The following is a 16,891-nucleotide window of genomic DNA, read 5'->3' as shown; positions in this document are numbered from 1 at the left end:
ATACATAGGACAGTCAGCAGTTTCCAACCCCAAGCAGAGACTAGAGCCCAAAACCATCCAGCAAAAGACCAGGTGCCATTTTCTGTGTGAATGTTTGTAGCTATCTTATGTAGTTTAAAAATTGCTTCATACACTGAGGGCGAATTATCGGGGATAAAAACACAACAACTACTACCAATAATTTTACATGCTCCACTTCTATCGGCTAACATTACGTCCAGAAACATTCTATTCTGGAGCACTACAATTCTGGCAACTTGCAATTCTTTAGTGATGTTTCCTAGCGCTATAACAGTCTGATTAGTGACAGTTTCAACAACTCTAGTTAACCGCCTCACTTTCCTGCTGTTAATGCAGCGCCCACAAAAGAGAACAGGCCCAAATTGAAATCAACATATTGCTGTAGACTAGTATCTGCCTGGTCTACTTCATCAGTGCTTATGGTCCTCTTATTTCGATTTAATGAAATAATCTTGAACAGTTTAAAATCTCGATAATACGATGCAGGTGCCAGAAAAACAGGGGCTAACAAAAAAGATACATAACAATCACCTGACCCCCCCAACTGGTAGTCAATGATATCCATGACTGCCACATACTAAATATGTGTTATGCGAAGCTAAAAAATAACTATTATTTATGCCATCTATATTCAAAACTGTAATGCAATCACTGATTCCAACTGGGATTTGTCCAATACTTTGTACACATAAGTCTGATTTTGTCTTTGTAACAGAAATCACAAATTGTTCACTTTTGGCAAAGTCTCTTGTATGGGTGAAGACATATGGCGTAGAAATATTGTCCGGTTGATATTCCTCCCATTCCCATTTAGTTCCATTAGCTTGAGGATACACATCTTTGTCCTGATAACACTCTTTATTCAGACGAAAAAGAAGTCCACCTACTGCAGGTTTCCTAGTTGCAAACAAGAGTGTATACGAGGCTCAACAAGAGCTATTATGCGAGAAAGGAAGTGGAATGAAAGGTGTTCCTCCTTTCCTTTGATGTGCTGGAATCATTCCACATACCCAACAGTTAGTGGTGTTCGTAGCGTTATGGTATGATGAAGCATCTGAACAAATGTGTTATTGAGATAAGATTGACGATGTTTCTGCTCATGATACGGAAGAGTAAAATGCTGATGTTCCTCTGGGACTGGAGTAGTAACAACAAAAAACTCACGAGCAGGAGTCCTCATTTCAATAGACCAAGTGATTACTGCTATTCTTGTCAGAACAGCAAAAACCCCTGTAACACCATGGATTTTCTTCTTGTTCATTTTAGCAACAAAATCAACTTTCTCTAAAAACAAAACAAAAACAAAAATAAATGAAGGCGCTCTTCTCCCGTGGGTAGACGTTGGTTTCTTCACCGAAGATCAAGATGGGTGTCACTACACTACGCAAGACTCATCCCCCCCCTTGTCATATCGGCATTCCGTTTCCACTACTCACGGCGGTTGCTCAACCTGTCTCTTTCAAAATTGTAGATTCTTTCCTCGGTCTCAAGTTGTATCGCGATGCTCCAGGGATCATCTGGTCCGGGAAGGACTCCGCAGATTCGTCAGGTGATACAGCGTGGCCTTTCTCCGTGGTCAGGATCTCTCGATGATCGGTCAGCACAGCAGGTTCCACCAAGGTCGACAATACCTTGCGACAATGGGTACTATGCACCCAAATTTTCTTGTTTGTGACTCGAACTGCTGTCCTCGTCGCAAGGAGCACTTGTTCTGGTCCACGCCACCTCAGCTCCAAGCCGCTTGACCTCTCAAATACTTTGATCATCACATGGTCACCAGGTCGGAGCTCATGGCCATCACCTGTAGATCTGCTGATGAATAGAAACCAAGCTATCAGATAATTGTGCCAAATAGTCATTCATCAAGATACAAGGTACATCATATACAGAACTCGATTTCGGAACTCCCAAATGTTTATCGGCCTCCCGAATACTACCTCATAGGGAGTAAGACCTGTTTGGGAGTGCAGCACTGATCTGATAGACAACAATGCCAGAGGCAACGCATCCGGCCAAGTCAAAGATGTGGAAGCATGAATTTTCACTATTTTCAACTTCAGAGTAGCATTATACCTTTCCACCAATCCTGCTGATTGTGGATGGAACACTGCACAAAACTTCTGTTTAATTCCTAATCCCTTCAGGACATGTTTGATGATTTCCCCAACAAAATGAGATCCGTTATCATTTCATAGGAGTTTACAAACACCAAATCTCTCTAAGAATTCCTTCAACAACACCTTTGCAGTAGTAATAGCAGTATTGTCCTTCGTGGGGTATGCCTCGATTCATTTACTGAAGGCACAGACCACAACTAAGACATACTTCAAGTTATTACAACGCTCAAGTTGGGTATAATCCATTTGTAAGACGTGCAGTTGGTGTAGCAAATCCGCCAGCATGAGTTTGCGTCCCTTTCCCAGGATTATATTGTAAACAGATCAAACAGGACTGTACTACTCTCTTAGCAGTGCTAGCAATTTCTGGATGCTCCCAAACTTGCATAAGCAATCTCGTTTCTGCTGAAGTTCCAACACGTACAAGCCCATGTGCCATCTGAACCATAGGTTGTACAAAGGCTATAGGCAGCTTCCATCTATCCATCTGCTTATTCTGCCAACAACCTTCATCATCCAACTCTCCTTCTTTAGACCATTGTTCACGTTCCTTTACAGAAGAAGATTTCTGTATCTCTCGTACTTCTTGCCTAGCAGCATGCCAACGCTCAGCTTGTGACTTCACTACATACATAGAAGTAGTGCTTCTTTGCGTCGCAGTCTCACGTGCCACGTGATCTGCAAAGGCATTACCTTGCCCAATCTTATCTGTCACTTTCTTGTGCGCACTACACTTCACAATAGCTATTTTCTTCGGGTATGTCAATGCAGTCAGAAGATAATGTACTAAGTCTCCATGCATTATTTGCATCCCGTGAGATGTAAGAAAACCTCTTTCTTTCCAAAGCAAGCCAAAATCATGCGCCACTCTGAAAGTATAGCGGCTATCTGTATAGATATTCACACATAGATCAGTACTAAGCTCACATGCTCGTGTCAAGGCTATCAATTCAGCTGCTTGAGCCGATTTCTGTGGCATGCGAGCTGTCTCCACTATTATTTCATGCGTGGTGATTGCATACGCGGTTGAGGCCGTGCCATCTGGCAATCTCAAACAAGACCCATCAACCCACAATTCACCATCCACATCTGGAAGGGGCGTATCCTGCAAATCAATGCGACCCTTTGTCTGTTCCTCAGTCAGGCATATACAATCATGTGTTTCTTGTGACTGAGGCTGAGTCGCCGGATATGGCAACAAAGTAGCTGGGTTTAAGGTTGCACATCTCTTCAATGTAATTTGAGGAGCTAGCAATGTCAGTTCATATCCTGTCAGACAAGCGCTAGTTAAGTGCTGCGTCTTTGTATGATTTAAAAGGGCATCGATCGCATGGAGTACCAACACTAACAGCTTATGTGACAAAACTGTTCCTTCACTCTGTTGTATTGACACAGCTGTTGCTGCAACTGAACGAAAATACCCAGGTGATGCTCGGGCAACAGGATCAAGAACTGCTGAAAAATAAGTACAGGGACGTTGCTTATCACCTTGTAACTTAACTAAAACTGACAATGCGCATCCATCTTTCTCATGCGCATAGAGTGTAAAAGGCTTCGTGTAATCTGGTGTACCTAACACTGGTGCTGAACAAAGGGCTTGTCGTAACTGTCGAAAGGCAGTTTCACATTCATCTGTCCATGGAAGGGATATTGGAGTGTCTTTTGTCAAAAGTGCTAGCAAAGGTTTAACAATGTACGTGAACCCCAAAATCCATTGTCTACAAAACGAAGTAAGACCAAGAAATGCACGTACATCTTTCTGTGTTGTAGGTACTGGAGTATCTAAAATTGCTTGTATGCGATCTGATGTCAATGCACGTCCCTCCTTAGACAAAAGGTGACCTAAGTAGGTTACCTTTGGTCAACAATATTGCAATTTCTTTCGTGACACTTTATGATGATGTGAAGCAAGAAAAGAAAGCAAGGACAGAGTGCACTTTTCACATTGTTCAGGGGTATCGGCTGCCAACAAGATGTCATCGACATATTGTATGAGAGCCACACCTTCAGGCAAAACAAAGGAATCAAGTTGTCTTTTCAATGCTTGACTGTAAATACTCGGACTCTCAGTATAGCCTTGAGGTACTCTACAAAATCTGTACGATCGGTTATTCAAAGTGAAACCGAACAAATATCGGCTATCAGGATGAATAGGGATCGAAAAGAAAGCATTCTTCAAGTCTATAACAGAGAACGTGCTTGCTGATGGAGGAACCAAAGTAAGAAGTGTCGTAATATCAGAAACCACAGGGTATTGTGGTACTACGATCTTGTTCACCTCTATAAGGTCTATAATGAACCTATAAACTCTAGAGTCAGTATCTTTTTTCAAAATCGGAAAAATCGGGCTGTTACAGACATTAAATGAAACTTCCTCAACAACCTCAACTTGAATAAGATCATGTACAATTTGTTTGAGTGCTTCCTTACCCTCCTATGAAATTCTGTATTGAGGCAAACGTGGTAACACAGCTCCCTCCTTGACGCTAATGTGTACCCGCAGGATAACCATTTGGCCCACAAAATTGAGGTAGCCCACAAAATTGTAGGGAGTGAAGTAAATGCAATATCCTCTTTAACAAGACAGGCTCTTTCAGTCACAGAGTGATTATCATTCAAAATGACACGCACTCCTTCAGGAGAGCATCGTATTGTGGTTCTGAAATACTTGAGCATATCAAGACCCACAATATTATCTGGTGTGTTTGGAGAAAGCAAAAATGGACATGGAGCACTAAATTTATCGGCATGAAATGCAAGTGGTTGTGACAGTGGGCTAAGGGAAGGTGTTCCATCAAAACCTATCGAAGTAATAGTTACTCCAGACAGGGGAGCCCTTGGAACCAATTGTTTAGACAAAGCACTACGAGTACTCCTGTATCAACCAGAAACTGATCAGTAGAACCCAAAACGTGCTGTAAAATAGGGACCCTTCTGGTCTACTGGAACTTCAACTGATTCCTTACCCCATCCTAGGCAATCCTATGCATGAACAGAATCGTAAAGGTCAGGCTGCACATAATCGAACATTTTATACAGATTTCATCTATCAAAGGTGTTAAACCTATCCTGTGTTCGTACATTGGTGTCAAATCGAGCATGATCACTCACATTTCCCCTGGGCCCTGAAAAATCTGGACGATTTCTCATTTGTCTCCGACCTTGTGAATTCTGTTGGGCACGCAACACTGGACAATCGGCCATCCAATGGCCAAATTGCTTACAATACGCACATTATTAATAGACATATTCGAACGAGTATAGGGGGGATTAAAAGAGCCACGTCCGCCTCTATCTTAGCCTCTAGAGGGCAGACCATAAACTTGAGCTAACATAACCTTCGTTTTCAAATCTTTAGATTTCTTGTCTTCATTACCTTTCACTTCTAAATCTTGACGCTCATAATATTGAGCCATCATTAAAACAGATGCTGGAGAAGATGTAGTCCAAGAACTTTCACTGGCTTTTAAAAGGCTAGCATTCCCTGGTAACAGATTCGTAACATATTTATCGACAAAAAGATGTCTGCCTGTATTATCTGTCAAAGACTGACCTTTAAAATCGTGAAAAGCTTCCTCAAAATGCGTAAAGAAATCAGAAACCGATTCATCTACCTTTTGTTTGCACAATGCTAAAACAGTCCAATCTATCTTTTTAGGGGGAATACCTGTTTTAAGCTTAGTTAATATAGCTGCAGGGAGATCTAATATTAAATTGTGTGGCTTTTGAGCGGGTTCCCTATCCACATCCAATTGTTCTAGCTCTTTCAATTCCGCTCCAAAAGTGGTACGATCATTAATTTTACAAACAGTCCTCCACATATCCGGTGGGAATATTAATCGGAAAAATAAATCAATATTGCACAGAGTCATGGTACAAGAATTTATAGCACCTTCAACTTCCTCATCGAAAGTGGCTGGATTTTTACGTGGATCGGGTAATGCTGCTTTAAGCGCCATTACATCTGCCCTATTCCAAGGAGTATACACCCAATTATAAATAAATTAACCTTTATCATCAGCGGAATATTTATCATCACTGTCACCCGCTCCTTTAGGACGAACATACAAGGGAGCGCCTTCCCGCATGGGCTTCATATCGGCTGTCATTATCTTATCTGTTCCGAAGATAGAAGACTGCAACCCTCCGGTCAGAGATTTCTGCGCAGCTTCGTCTGCAAGCTTTTACTTCTCCTTCAAGTGAACCGCTTCAGTTCGTAATTTAACCAACTGTCTAATCGTGTCAGCCACCTGAGAGAAAACAAAAAGACCTTCATGCATGCTCTTAAAAGCAGTTGCTACATCATCAGGTTCTAAATCTGGAGAAAATTTCCGAAATAATTCAACAACTTCAGAGGCAAACGTCTCAGTGAAATATATATGCTCCCTTTCCAGCCACCCCTGTATACTAGCTAAGAGATCGGAAGCAGAATCAGTGCTCCGTAATGCTTTACGAGCAGCCTGTCTAATATCGGCCGCACGTTGAGCAGGCAGCATAGAACGGGTGTACCGTGCCTTTCATTGATCTGAATCGGAATCCTCACCACCTTCGGACGGAGCGGATGGAACGGCATACGGAGGTGGAGGTCGATCTAGTAACAAAAAATCATCTTGTGGTTTATTAAGGACAGGATAGAGAGGTTGTCGGACAGAGTATTTACCAGATACCTGCAATCTGTATTCGTTCTCCTCTCTCTCTTTCAGCTCTTTCATCTCTTTCTTTCTCAACTCCAGAGCTTTCTCATACACATTCTTCCGCTGCTCTTTCTCAATCAATGCTTGCTCACGCTTCGCTCGTTCATGCACTTTTTTCTGCCACATACGCATACATTCAAACATATCACGTCTAGACTTCCGCTCAAACATAAATCGCTCCACATACTCAATCTTTCGTATATCAAATGACCCATGCATAGGCCTACATGAACTACAAAGAAAAGAAGGCACAGCAAAACAGGATACCCATATACTGAGAAGAAAAAAATGAAAGATAAAAGAGAGAAAAAAGAAAGGAAAAAAGAAAAGAGTAAAGAGAATCAAGAGCCAGGAGTCAGCTGAAAAAGGAAAGAAAAATAAGAGGCAAAGTGGTGGCTATCCAGACTGAGCCAACCAGGAAGTCAAATTGTCACACACCTCAACTCCCTTTTTCCGGCCTTTGCATCCCTTCCTGGCATAAACAGCGATTTATAGATTATAGGTAGCAATAAATCTGGCTAGCCAATGTGAAAAAGATGGGGGCTCTGGATCAAGCCAGGCAGAGGCCACACAGATCCTCCAAACTGTCATTGCAATAAAGACTAAGCCATCCTGTTTCACACGCGAGGTCTTAGTCTCTGTTCCCAACATGATAGTAGTATTTAAAGTTATAGGCTGCGTTGTGAATTCCCTTAGAAATTCTTGTATGCGATTTAATGTCATAGAGAGTTTTAAGCATGTGGAGAAGATATGAATGGAGTTAGCCCCATATTCCAAACATCTAGGGCAAAGAGTACCTGGGCCAGATCCCCACTTTGCAATCTTGCTAGGAGTAAAATATAAGAAAAAATGGTTTTAAAGTGTTGTGCCTGTAATTTAGCTGAGATTAAGATGTTCTGTGACAGAGCGAGTGAGTTAAAGAAAATGCTGCTGGGAGAAGAGAGTTTGTTGTGCCATTTGTTAGCTCTGTTCTGTAGATCATCAAGCTAGTAGTGACTAAGGGATAAAAAAGTGAAAATCTTCATAGAAGATCGTCAGCTTAGCGATCAAATTAAAAGATATGTACAGATCGCGATCAAGTTAAAATTGTCTCACTTTCAAGGTGTTGGGAATGAACACCATGGGTCTCAGGAGGGGGGTGGGAGCGCATTCGGCACACCCTATAACATGGCAGAGCAAAGGAAAAACAAAACAGGCATCAGAATGATGAAAACCCCTTTGACAAGCGGGGCGCGATCTATACTTAGCTAGTTGTAGGCAGATGGCTCCCACTTACGCCCTTGACGCTCGGCACCCGTAGTCTACCTACGTCGCCCTCGAACCGGACCCCGAAGATGATCAAGCGGGCTCGGTTTGTTGTTTAAGTGCAGGGTAGCGAGGCGGCGATTGCTTCCGGGTGGGCGTGGCTAGGTGACGTAGTTCGACGTCACGCAGGCGTTACCTCGCGGATGCGTTCTATTGGCTATGGTAACGAGGTTACTGGTTGCTAGGTAACCTCTCTAAACATTGAAGACGTATGAATCAATAGGGCGTGGTTCTCTTGGAAAAGGCCCGCCAAGTGAACTGAGACGTTTGGTCATACGTTTTCCAGTTGCCTAGTAACAGGGGTAAGACAAACAAACGCGTGTTATCGCGCTGGTGCATTGGCGATGTTATCTGCATTGGATCATAGGAATGCAGTCATGTCACAGATGCATGTAATCTGTGGATTCTTCCTGTAACTGATGACAGAATTAGGAAAGGGGTTAGAGGATGGCTATAGATCATGCGCCCAGCTCCTGTTAGAATCACGGGGTATCCATAATAAAGAGCTCTTTGTACAGTTATTATTATGTCTGAAAGCGAGTGACTCTGATCTGGTTCACTTAATTACCGTATTCCAGGGGATATCGTCATTAAGACCTATAAGGTGGGTATCCAGTCTATAGACCCACCTTTGTTCTTTTTCGAAAAGAAGATTAGGAGTGTTTCTGGTGCCATTGACATGCTCGATGACAGTCCATCGCATGTCATTGGGAGTGTGGTTGTGCTCCAGGAAATGGCGACTCAATTTGGTGGTCAGTTTTTTGCACCTGATGTTGGAGCGGTGTTCACCTATCCTTTGCTTGACTTTGCGGGTCGTCATTCCTACATAGCGTAGGTCGCAGGAACAGGTGATCAAGTAAATAACGTTGTCCGTGTTGCAATTAGTGTGACATTTTTGTGTCCATATTTTTCCTGGTTCAAGCTCAAGGGTTTTTGTGTGTGCGTAAGATGACACACACTACAATTGGCACAGGGGAAGTGCCCAGTGATTTGCGGTAGACCCCAAAGTTCTGTGATTGATCTTTCCGCAGTAGGTGCCTCAATTCTGGGTCGTGTATGTACAAGGGTGTCTCTCAAGCTGCGTCCTTTCTTAAAGGAGAACAATGGTTTTTCCCAATCAGTTAATGCTGGATACAATGCGCCAATTCTTGTTAATTGATTTTTTCATGTAGTTGGACATTGTGTTGTATGTGGTTACACAGGTCAGTGGTATGGTCTGATTGTTGGTAGCCTTGTCTTCAAGGAGAGACTCACGTGGTTGGTTACGAGCCCTCTTGTAACCTTTGCTTAGTATCTGCGTGGGGTAACCTCGAGACCTAAGTTTGTCTGTTAGATCAGCAGATTGGGTTTTGAAGTCTTGGAGATCAGAGCAGTTGCGTCTGATTCGCAAGTATTGTCCATATGGGAGGTTTTCTTTCAGGGGCCTTGGATGGAAGCTCGTAAATTCAAGTAGGTTGTTGCGAGCAGTGGGTTTTTGGTAAGTTTTTGTTGTCAGTTTGGTACCACAGACCTGGATCCTCACATCCAGAAAGGTGACCTCTGTTTTGCTCAGTTCAGAAGTGAATTTGAGGTTGGTGTCTAATATGTTGATCCAACCTAGAAAAGCTTGTAATTGTTCATCACTGCCTGTCCATATCACCAGGACATCATCAATGTAACGCCTCCATATTTTTATGGAAGACGTCCAGGGGCTGTTGGGTTGTATGATATGTCTTGCTTCAAAATCAGCGGCGTACAGACCAGCTACGCTGGGGGCAAATGTACTGCCCATAGAAGTCCCCGTAGTTTGTAGGTAGAGTTTATCCTTGTAAGCAAAGAAATTCTCCTTAAGAGCTATGGTGGCACAGTCTAGAATAAAGGTCTTGGAAGCTTGGTAATCCCAGTTAGACGAGTCTAAAGCCGTCCCCAGGACCTTGATGGTATCGTCCTGGGGGATCCTGGTGTACAGACTCTCAATGTCTAATGTCACAAGTGTGACTGTGTTTTCTGGGAAGCATGTCATCACTAGGTGGTGAGTGAGGGCCTTCTTAAACAACCCAGTGTGGCTGTTATTGTGCTCCCCAGAAAGGCTCAGCCTCCTCCTAGACACTCTTCTTTTGTTTATTGATGGTTTCCCTAAGTAGACAGCCCCATGATTGTTCGCCCAACAGTAGCTGAAAGGGCGAAGCGAGCCCTGAAGTATGGGGGAGTGGAGCCTCTTTTAATAATTCCGAGCTATACTGTAGCACCAATGCCCAGTAGAAAATGGTGATGTTAGGGAAAGCCCAGCCCCCTCGCTCTTTTGGTAGGCATAATTTCCCTAATGCCCTCCTGGGTTGGGAGAAAGACCAAATGAACTGTGTAAATATTTGTCGGAAATTTTGCAGGTTTGATTTACTGGATTCCAAAGGTATTGTTCGAAAGAAATATAACAGTTTAGGAAAGTATGTCATTTTAATGGCATTGCATTTGCCTACTAGGGTTGAGTGTAGGTTGTTCATTTTCTTCAAAGCCTTCCTAGTGTGTGAGGCAAGTGGAGCTAAGTTGTTTGTAACAATCTCATCTAGGGTTGAAGAGATGGAAACTCCTAAATATTTGGCCCTAGATACCACCCTGTAGTCGTTCCAGGATATTTGACTATTTATTATTATTTAAGTTTTATTTTGGTTCAGGGCATAACCAGAGAGCCTCCCAAATGTTTGTGCCTCGTTTTCCAGGGCAGTTATGGCGTTAAAGGGATCGGGAAAAGTAATAGGCAAATCATTGGCATATGCCATGATCTTGGTGCGGATACCTTGAAAGCTAGCTGGGGGGATCTCTCTATTTGTTTGATAAAGAGATCCAGATAAAGGGCGAACAGCAGAGGGGAGCATGGGCACCCCTGTCTGGTGCCTCGGGAGATCTCAAATTGCCCGGTTAGTTGTCTATTAATAGAAAAACAGGCTGTTGGTTTAACATAGAGAGCTTGTACCACCCATGTGATCTTTGGCCCAAAGCACATTCTGTTCATGACTGCTCACAAGAAATGCCAGGAGACCCGATCAAAGGCCTTCTCAGCATCACCGAGTGTAAGTGACATCGGGTCGCCGGCGGCCTGTGCAGCGTCAAAGAGAGTGATGGCTCGTCTAGCATGCTCCGTTGTTCCTTTCTTCGGGATGAACCTGTGCTGCCACTCTGAGACCAAAGATTCAACCACTGAGGAGATTCTGTTAGCTAAAACTTTGGAGAAGATCTTTGAGTCGCAATTAATGAGTGTAATGGGTCGGTATGAACTCATCTCTAATGGGGATTTATCCTTTTTAGGAAAAATTGCTATTCTGGCCAGGCACCAGGATGCTGGGGGTAGACCCCCGTTAAATATAGAGGTTATTACTTCAAAAAGGATTGTTTTAATGTGCGGGGTGAAGATCTTATACAACTTTACTGGTATGCCGTCCAGCCCAGTAGCTTTTCCATCGGGGAGGCTATTGAGAGATTCCAGTATTTCGTCCAATGTAGGGGTTAAGTCTAGTATCTCCCTATTGTCTGAGGAAAGACATCTAAGGTTGATCTCATTTAGGTAGTTGAAGGTCTCGCTTGAAGTAAAATCGGTTGGACCATGATTCTCCTCGGTATATCATTTAGAATAGAAATTCTGGAATCCCTTTCTTATGAGCTCCGTATCATTCGTCTTAATTCCCGATGGGAGTTTAATTGCATGTATCTCGCTGCTGGAGACCCTTTGCCTGGTCCTGACTGTCAAATGATGCCCAATATTGGCACTACACTCATAAGTTTTCTCCCGGGAGATAGCCCATTTTGCAGCGGTTTTCTCTGCAAAAACTGCACCAACTTCGGCCCTGGCCAGCACTACCTCTTTTTGAGCTGTCTGGATGTCTTGCCCTGCTTCAATACACTGGCTTAATTTAGTTTCGGCTATCTTTAACTTCCCTGTAGAGGACTTATCACCATCTTCTCTTTTTTGTTTTTGCGCACTGAAAATCCAAGGGTCTACTCCTTGATCCCTGCTTTTAATGTGTCCCAGACTATCATAAGGAAGGCAGAGCCAATGTTAATATCTAGAAACTCCTGCAACCATTCTTGCATGTGTGACTGATACAGTGGGTCCTGTAGCAAAGCTTTTTTGAAACTCCAAGTGGAGGCCTCTCTAGCCTTACCCAATCCTATGAAATTAATGATGAGGGGATTATGATCGGACATAAAGCTTGGGGCCATTTCAATAGTGCAGTTATTAATGATTGAAAGTTAGATAAAAAAGTAGTCTAGCCTAACAAGGGTATGATGTGGAGCAGAAAAAAAGGTGTGACAGGGCTGAGAGGGATTCAGTCTAGCCCAACAGTTTCCTAGGCCGTGTGTCTGTGCCAGGTCTATCAAAGTCTGATACACCAGGGGCTTCCTACCCTTATATTTCCAGTGGCTGTCAGTATCTCAGTTAGCAGGCAGATGTACATTAAGATCACCGCATAAAACAATGGGGGTGGGCCAGTGTGCGAGTTCCCCTGAGACCAAGTTAATGACTCCTGGATCATCTACATTGCTTCCGTAAATTGAGCAGAGGGTAAAGGGGGGATTATTAGGGATATGACATTCAGTGATCACTTATCTGCCAAGAGAATCAGCCTTGACCCTGGGCGAAAAGGTAGAGAGTCTTCTTTCAGCCAAAATTCCAACACTTCTGGTTTTTGAGCCCTGCGTGGTGGCCTTCAGGACTTGGAGCCCCATGGGGTCTAGTAGGTGTTTCTGGGAGCCCTCAATGTGAGTTTCCTGCAAACAATTAATAACTCCCCATAATGAATGAAGCCCCTGTGCAACATTTTGCCTTTTTGAGCGATCATTTAGCCCGCAAATGTTAACAGAAGCAATTCTCAATGAGTCTAACCTAGCCCTTTAAAAAAAAAAACAGCAGACGAGCAATAATTCAACAGACTCCCATTCTCTTGTCCTAAATCATAACAGGAGTCTTGTAGATATGCATGTGTATATTTAAGGAAAATTAAAATATTAATACTTAAGATTTCTGTGCAAAACTTTCCTAATAAGGTGCCTTCCCCACCTCCCCCTCCCCACATTTTCTTTTAGCAATCAGGCAAAACTTGAGTGATGGGAATCATCTTGAGCCCCGACTGCCAGCCACGCCGGACTGTTAGAAACTTTACTCTAGTTTATAATTCGGCCAGGTGCCCCATTTAGCAGAGCTCTGTGCTCTATGTCGTGTGAAAATTAGTGCCAATTTTAACATAGAAAATAAGTAAACCGCATAAGAGGGACCGAAAAAAAAAAATGCTATGTAGAGTCAAAAATAGAGTCAAATAGAGTCAAAGGATGTGCGGCTCAGGTCTGATTTTAACAGCAGACAGAATGAGCAAGTGTTATTTCTTCCTGGCTTTCAGTTCCTCCAGGAACTCCCCGGCTTTAATCTAAGAGAGGAAAACCTTGGTGCTTCCGTTGGAGATTACTTTGAGCCTTGCGGGGATCATAAGATACACTTCCGTACCCTGCTGTTGAAAAGGGGAAATTAGCTGCCTCATGCGCCATCTTCGTTCGACAGTCTTGTGGCAGAAGTCTGGTTTGGCGAAGAAAGTTATCCCATTGGCTCTTTTTTTTTAGTTGAAGCGGGCCTGATCGTAAATCAGCTGTCTGAGGAGGAATTTTCCGAAGTAGACGAGGAATACCCTTGGCTGCCCTTATTGGTGGGTTGCCACCGCCGTGTTGTCGCTTCTGGTGAAAGGGAAATAGGTGTGCCCTCTGGACTTCATGGTCCCAATCCCATCCCGGGTGATCTAGGTTGGAGTCCTGTAATAGTTTAACTATGAAACGTCTTGGGTCATCCCCCTCCTTCCCCTCCGGAATACCTAGTAGGCGAAGGTTGTTCCCGCGCTGACGATTTTCCTGATCCTCCATCTTCGTCATAATATCGATCATACAGGCAGTGTTGGACTCCCCCTAGTGTTTGGTGGCCAGGGCTTCTCTTTCCAGGTGCTCGGTTCGTGCCTCCACCATAGTTACCCAGTCACTAATATAGCACAGGTTTTATTCAGTCGTCTCAACCCACCCTGCAGCTTTTTAGCAGCATTCTTAGCAATGCGATTGTCCGCCCGGACTTCTTCGTGGAACTCCTTGATGGAGGACAGGATGGAGGCTAGAGAAGGTTCAGGGGTGTCCGTTTGCAATCTCTTTGTATTTCCCCACTGGGTAGAGTTCAGGTCGTCTTCGTCAGGGGAGTATGACAGCTGAGAATCGGAGTAGTCCCACTTAAGCTGGCTGCGGCGTTTGATTTTACCGATAGGCTTTTTAGGATGCTGTACCGTGTCTGTATCCTTGTGTGAGACCTCACTATCCCCTTCACTGGCATCCTCAGATCCGTCCTCGTTAGAGGAGGTCGGAGTACTGTCTGACACGGAGTAAAAGTCTTCCAGTCCTGCTTCAGGGTCCAAGGAATTTGGGAGCCGGGGGGCACCACCAGGTTCTGGATGACTTTATTGATCCCTGTTTCACCCGGATCAGTAAAGATTAACGGAGTCCCAGAGCTATTCTCCTTGAGTAGGTTGTCTGATGCCCACGACAGTTGTGTTGGCAGAGTCAAGGAGGTCGTGACAATAATCTTTGGGTGTGCTAAAGCAGGAGCTTGGAGCGGCCCGTCTTGATCTTTTGTGGGCTCTATTAGTTCAGCTAAGTCGATTTCTAGGCTGATGGGGATTTCTGGGCTGATGGGCAAGGCATCGCATCCAGTTGCACTCCTTGCTTGCTGTGCACCTAGCTTTGAGCTTCCTGCTGGTGGGTTAGCGCTGGGTTTGATAAAGTTTTCTTGGTTCCCAGGAAAAGGTTTGCGGGGGGATGAGTAGCTTCAGTGTTTTTAGACTCTCTGGGCAGAGCCCCCTCGATTTACCCCACAGTTTCCCCAACATTTTTTTATCACTGACCTCAGGCTTGCGTTTTGTGGCTCCCTCAGTAATGGTAGAAGTGGCGGCGTCCTTGACATCCTTGGAATCTTTAGCACCCTTGGAGGCCAGTAACGCTAAAATGGTTTACGACCGTGATGTGTTGAATAAGTCAGCAAGCACAGTTGCATATTGATTTAGCCAAGATCACACAGCACAGGGAAAGCCTAGCTGCCCCGGATCCACCGTCAGCAGTGTTGCCTCTAGACCCTAATTTCCAGATAAATGAATGAATGAATGAATGGTTGGATGGATGGACGGGCTGCACTGCTCTGCATTCTATTGAAAGGGTGCTGAGAAGTCCTTCTAGCTGGGCGGTGAGTGTCTTTCTAAAGGATGGGGATTGCTTTCGGTGCAGTGAAGTGATTTAGTGAGCGTGAGTACATTCAATATCTACTCTCCACTGGAAGCACGTTCACTTCACTGTACCAAAAGCTACCCCCCTCCTTTAGAAAATAAAGCACTCCATTCTCCCCATCCCTTGGGGCCGTAACACATTTTAAGAGGGGGATGCCACTGGCCCCTCTATGTTGAGTCTTTAATGACCTAAGAAACCCCTTCCCCCATGGCCAGCTGACTTGCTGTGTCCCAGGGAGCCTACCCCCGGGACACAGCAATTAACCTGTACGCAACTGGGCAGATAAGAAAACTTCTGATGCTCCAGTCTGGCAGGAGCATTTTTAAAACTCCTGCTAAAAGGAAACAGACTCGGGAGCCTGATTTAGATCACAACGGTGACGGATATCCCATCACCCAAAATATAAATCCCATTATATCAAATGGGATTTATATTTCAAAGGGATTATATCCCATGGGATTTATACTTTGGCGGGTGGGATATCCGTGACTGTTATGACAGAGTAACCTATCTGACCAGGTCTAAATCAGGCCCTAAGTCTGATCCCAGATGACGGGAGCAGATATAAGATCTGTTGCCCTTCCCGCAATGATGCCACACCCAGAGTAAGCAGAATAAATAGGTTCTCCCTCCAGATGGGAGCAATGTTGGCTCCGGCACCATGGAAAGAGGTGGCTACGGGTGTGGGAGCCAGGGACTCCTCCTGCTGGACCCACCTTCGTGCATAGTGGGTGCCCTAGGAAGGCATCACAGCACCAACCTTGAAATATTGCAGGCCACGGGGACGTTAGTCCTAGAGCCATTATAGGCTCAGGGAGGGGATGGTGTGGCCCCCTTCCCTTTAAAAAAAACAGCCCTGGAGATGGAGTCCCCAAGGCCTAGTAAGCCTGGGGGTCACCAGGACCTGATGAGGTTTGTCACGAGGGGCCACGCAGCCTCTCATAAAATGCATGCACAGTTTTTTCTTCTTCGTGAGGATCTCAAAATTTTCTCCCAATTCGTATGCTCTTCTTCACACTGGGGCATATTATCAAGGGGGCGAATAGCAAGTTTTGCCGCTTTAGCGGCGATAATACTATCGCCCTATTAGCAAGCTGTCGCTAACAGCAGTTAGCGACAGCTTGTAGGCGAAAGCGAGCGGTTTGGGGCCCGCTTTGCATGTCAGCGATATTTATCGCTTATGACATGCAAAGTGGGCGTACCCAACCTGTTAGCGACTCAAAGCAGTCGCTAACATCGCTATTGCTTATTACCAACACAGGCGTAGCGATGGAAATATTCGCGCTAAGAGCGAATATCTCCAAAAACTAACACCTGCTCAGACCAGTTCTTAGCCATTATATCCAATGGGAGGTGGATATAATGGCTAAGACCCTGTTAGCGATAATGCATGAATATCGCTGTATTCTCAACGATATTCATGGATTTTGCCGCTATCGCCGGGAATTTTATAGCTTTTGAGATAAACGTTGCTAATAG

Source organism: Lissotriton vulgaris, chromosome 6 (assembly GCF_964263255.1).
Source record: "Lissotriton vulgaris chromosome 6, aLisVul1.2, whole genome shotgun sequence".
NCBI lineage: Eukaryota > Metazoa > Chordata > Amphibia > Caudata > Salamandridae > Lissotriton > Lissotriton vulgaris.
Note: the sequence above shows the minus strand (reverse complement) of the source record.